Source organism: Nannobrachium achirus, assembly GCF_963921795.1.
Source record: "Nannobrachium achirus genome assembly, chromosome: 12".
In the NCBI taxonomy this organism is placed as follows: Eukaryota; Metazoa; Chordata; class Actinopteri; order Myctophiformes; family Myctophidae; genus Nannobrachium; species Nannobrachium achirus.
In genome coordinates this window covers 55,810,456-55,815,807 of record NC_137832.1, presented here as the reverse complement: position 1 = coordinate 55,815,807, position 5,352 = coordinate 55,810,456, and the positions used below count along the sequence as shown (strand labels likewise).

At 44.7% G+C, this 5,352-nt stretch overlaps 1 pseudogene across 1 annotated transcript; it reads left to right on the top strand.

Annotated features, from left to right (window-relative positions):
- Window positions 1–1,688: 1,688 nt before the first annotated feature.
- On the top strand, window positions 1,689–1,976 carry LOC308295891 (migration and invasion enhancer 1-like; annotated as a pseudogene). The gene has a single exon. The product of its transcript is annotated as a migration and invasion enhancer 1-like (transcript).
- Window positions 1,977–5,352: the final 3,376 nt, after the last annotated feature.

Here is a 5,352-nt window from a genome sequence, read left to right as displayed (position 1 = left end):
ACACACACACACACACACACACACACACACACACGCGCGCACACACACACACACACACACACACACACACACACACACCCACACACACACACACACACACACACACACACACACCTTTACAATGCAGAGGCTGACATGCCACTCACACATTAGATGTGCTTTAATTGATCAGACTTCTGCATGCTGGCGACTGTGAGCCATATCTTACACAAATAGATGAATTAGCTAAATTGCTATTTCAAAGTGAAAGTGAACATGATTACACTGTAAGTGTGTCTGTAAATTTGATAAATATTGGACCAATGGAAAGTATATTAACAAGAGGTTGTGATTATGAATAACTACATTAGATACATTAGAACATAGGTTACGTTTTGTTTTTGTTTTGTTTTTTCTTTACCTAATTCCTGAAAAGGAAATACAAGGTTTCCAGCCGACAGCGACGATATGTTAGCATTTTATATTTCTATCTGCTTTGATCATAGGTTTTCATGATTTCATGATAATTGTATGCTTAAAAAATACATGCTTTCATTCTCTGTCTGTGATTCCTTTTCACAGCATACTCTTTATTTTATTCCTAGCATGCAACCTTGTGTGAAATAAATGTGTGTAATAAAATCATCTGTTGACAAGCAAGTAGTCTGTGATATTTCCATCAGTGACACAACACTGTCTCGTAAAGAGTTATTATGCTAAGACTGAAGAGCTACAGTAGCGAGTGTTCCTACAAGCACGACACGTTGGGTGCTTGTAGATATGTGCGTGCATGCGTGCGTGCGTGGGTGCGTGCATGCGTGGGTGGGTGGGTGGGTGCGTGCGTGGGTGGGTGGATCTGTGTGTGCCAAACAAATTCGGATAACAACTGAATCCTAGGTCTCTGCTTAATATGGCCTCCATATGTTTTGGCTGCAGGCTCTATTTTTAACGGCCTTGCCCACATTCTCTCAAAAGTAAGTAAAAAATCACACCCAATGTGAAGTGAGCGGTGGTCGTGCTTGCATAACGTCTTCAGACTATATAGGATTTGAGTCTAGGATGTACAGGCTATGCTACACACACACGTTTTGCTATGGCAAAACGCTGAGGAAAAAGGCTACAGACCACCGCTCAAAAAGTAACGCTTATGATATTAGGCTTAAGAGAGTAGGTTATTCTTGCTTATTTACACGGCAAATCCAAGTTTATCACATCATTTACAGTACTTTATAGTTGATGTTGTACTACTGTTTTTCTCTTCTGGGGGTCTCCTTGGCACAAGACATTGTCAGATGGGGGTCCGTGGCCAGATATATATCAATTTGAGGGTCCTTGGAGCTTGGACAGAAAATGTTCAAGAATCACTGGTCTACCGTTTGTGTTTCCTGTTGAGATTGTTGAGAACAGAAAATAAACAAAAATGAAACAATTCACAGTAGGTAAGCAGTGATCACCCCATAATGTGCACTGCAATGTAGTTTCAAATGCACTAAATTGCATGCGCTTTTTGATAGTGAAAAAATAAGAAGACACGTGTGACATGTGGGATCTGGGCAGCTTGCCCCAGGAAATGTGCCAAGCTCAATAGGGAACGACGGTATGTATGACAGCAGCACTATGACATCACTCATCTCCATATTTGTTCCAGCCCATATTCCACTTACTCTATAAAATCAACGTGGCATAAAATTAACCATCAGACTTAAAAGATGGTAGTTCAGGTCAGAGTGGAGTACTGTGGTAAATGAGGCTACGAGCCCCGCTACCGAGAGCTGGCTCGCCTCGTCGGTGAGCGGTTCTCCGACGCGGATGTCTCGGGCTTCGTGGGGCGGAGCGGCAGCTTCGAGGTGCAGGTCAATGGGCAGCTGGTCTTCTCCAAGCTGGAGACGGGAGGCTTCCCTCGTGAGGAGGACGTCAGGGAGGCCATGCAGAACGCCCACGACGGCAAACCGCTGACCAAGATCACCAGGAGCCGCTCTCCCTGTGTCGTCATGTGAACTGGACCCCCAGAAGAACCTGGCGGAACCTTGAAGACTGCCGGGTCCGCTCTAGAGGTGTCAAGAAAGTCACAGAAATAACGTCCACCAGCCAATGTACCTGCACCAGCGGTTGCCCGGCCAAATGGAACACATAAGAGTCTATAACGCTGAGGGTGTACAAGTAGGAACCATTTCGTTTGGGGTACCAGTATAGTTTACTGGACCCATAAGGTCATGGGTCCATTTGGTTCCATTTGTACACGCTGTGTCAGAGAAGACTCTTGCCGGCTATATTGTGCTATCTGTCTCCCTGCTACGTTCCCATTATTATGGTTCTTCCAGGACATTTATGATTGCTGTAATGTAAAAATAAGTAAAGTTATGGTATGATGCCAAGTCTCGGACGTTCCCTCTTAAAGGAACATAGACAGGAAGAAGAATGGGGAGGAAGGAGGGCTGGAGGGAAGATAAATAAAATAAAATGTTGCATTTATATAGCGTCTCTATAGGCGCTTTACGGTAATTGTTCATTACGTTTACCCATTCACTCACACATTCATACACCGATGGCGGAGAAAACCATGCAAGGCACCAACTAGCCCATTGGGGGCAATTAGGGGTTCAGTGTCTTGCTCAAGGACACTTCGACACTAACTCTGGAGGAGCCTGGGATTCTGGTTCCCTCTACCTCCTGAGCCACTGTCACCCCATTGCATTTTAATTTCAAGGACCCCCAGTTTGATAAGCAACAGGGAATGGACCCTCATTTGAGTTTTTTTTTTAAATTACTTGCGCCAGCAGAGTGTGCGAGTTCTGCGTTCAGTGTTTCTGTAACCTGCGGTATCTGTGTGTCTGTGTTTACACCTGTAGCCAATCAGAGAGGGGCCGTCCAAACTGTAGCAAATGAGGGACCAGCATTCTAGGAGACGTCATCATCAAGTGCGACCTGATATAAATAACACAGCGCAAGTTGGCACCTCGACAGAGTGCCAACTTGCCCACTCGCATACAGTACATACAGACAGCACCGATCGCAGTACTTGTACAAGGAGCAAGTTGGCACCTCGACCTGTAGGGTCGATTTTGTATGCAGGGTCAATGTTCGCACAACAACTCAAGAGACCGGGGACCAGGACCAATGAGGGATCATCATTCTTGGTGATGTCACCATCAACAAGTGCGACCTGATATAAAGAACAGGACACGCTCTGCTGGCACACAAGCCATACATGGCCACGACAAGGTAGCTGTTTGTGTTCAGTATGCTACTAGTGGTAAAATAACGACGGTAGTGGCATTCAGCCTGTATTGTAGCCCCCGTGCCAACATTACAGTAGTCATGACAACAATGAATACATCCGGTTATAGCCCCGTAACATCCTCCCTCACAAATAAAGCATTTTCATTAGTGCTTTATTTGTGTTTCTTTTCTCCCTTTTTTTTAATTTTATTTATATTTTTCCCAACAATCATTTTGCTGGAGTGCCCCGAACCCTGGACCTATGTTGAACCACTGGCTTATAGTGTTGCAGATGTTTAGTTTGTTTATTTATTTTATTATTATTTTTATTTCATCCCAACATTTCATCCTAACATTTTTGTAACCCATTCTTTTCACCCGGTGTCAATTGTCTAATGTGATCCTGGGCGCTACACTACCTCTACCAACCTGGGGAGAGCAATAGAAGTGAGTATTCATGAGTATTTAGGCCTATAATAACAAAATGTATTGATCTGCTAAGAAATAAGAAGAATAATGTGATATATTATATAACTGCTGTCGGGCAGAAGAGAATGTCCAGAATGTACATTTTTCAGCAAATGAAAAAAATAAAACATCCAGATCAAGTGAAGTTAGCTGGTTTGGCAGACAGTGTGAGGATACAGGGGAGTTAAAGCTTGAAAAAAGCAAGAAAAAACTGACCTCATGGAGCGTTGGCTATTGCGTTGCGACGTAGCTTGAACCAATCAGATAAATAAATAATAATAAAAAGTGTTTGGGGGCGGGACATGGCCGCGAAACCTAGCTTGAATAGAGACTTGAGCTTTTAACATTCAGTGTTTTTTTCTGTAATCTGTAGTTTTTGATTAATTAGAAAAGTGAGTTACAGTAATTGGCCTCTGGACGTACGCATCATCGTCCAGGGGAGAGTGTGGTTGTATCACCTTTGCTGTATCACTTGAGCTTTTCAACATCACATCGCTGCGCCATAAAAACAATGAGGGGAGGTGCGGGATGTTTGGAAAAGGTGGGAGGGCCAGGGCTTTGGGGGGGCGGAGCAGAGGCGATGATTGACATGAGACAGACCATGAAAGTCTCTGAACTACGCCATCTCTGGTGACTAGGTATATTATCTTTGCTACTCAAAAGGCCACAGAACACAGAGGTGTAATGGAAGTTTTTGAAGTTACTATAAGTAAGTTAAACAAATCAGGAAGATGCAGGACTGCATTGTCAGGAATCAGACTTCATACTTTATTGTAGATCTCATCACAGCAGAGAGAGAGAGACTTGCGTCTCCCTCCAGAGCTTCCCCCATCAGCCCCCCAAATGCCCATGTCCCACACACATTTATACATAGCCAGGAGATGTACAGAAAGGTAACAACAGATGGTCACTCCTTACATGGTCTCTATTCACACACACACACACACACACACACACACACACACACACACACACACACACACACACACACACAGTCAGCATATTGTAATAGATTTGTGCGAGTTGTCTGTTTGTAAGGGGTTTTACAGGGAGGAACAGGTGATAATGTCAACCCTGCAGAGGGGTTACATTGCATCAACTAATACATTTTAATAGATTAATACCACAATGATTGTTATATGGATTTTTCCACCACAGAGGAAAAAAACCTGCCATGGCTCACTGGAGTAGAGTTTTCAGTTTTAACATTTTTTTTTCCTCTTAAATTTTTATCCCACGATTTTTGTAACCCATTTTTTCACCCGGTGCCAATTGCCTAAGCTGTGATCCTGGGCTCTACTCTCCCTCTGCCAATCTGGGGAGGGCCCCGAACTGAGCTCATGCTTCCTTCAATGCATGAGGAGTGAGCAGGCCGCTTCTTTTCACCTGACAGGGGGAGCTTCCCCGGTTGGACGTAGCGCGTGGAAGGAACACGTTATTCCAACCAGTTCCATTCCCCTCCATCAGGCGCCCCGGCTGGCCAGGGGGAGGCTTTATAGAGACCAGGATTACTGCATGTTTTTGTGAGGGTATCTACCCTAGGAGACACGGGGAGAACATGCAAACTCCACACAGAAAGGCCCTTTTGCCAACCCCACCTAGGGTGTGGGCACTGATGACGCGGAGGAGGGAACACGCCCCCAGCACCCACAGTGTCCCCCGGCGGGAATCGAACCCAGGACCTTC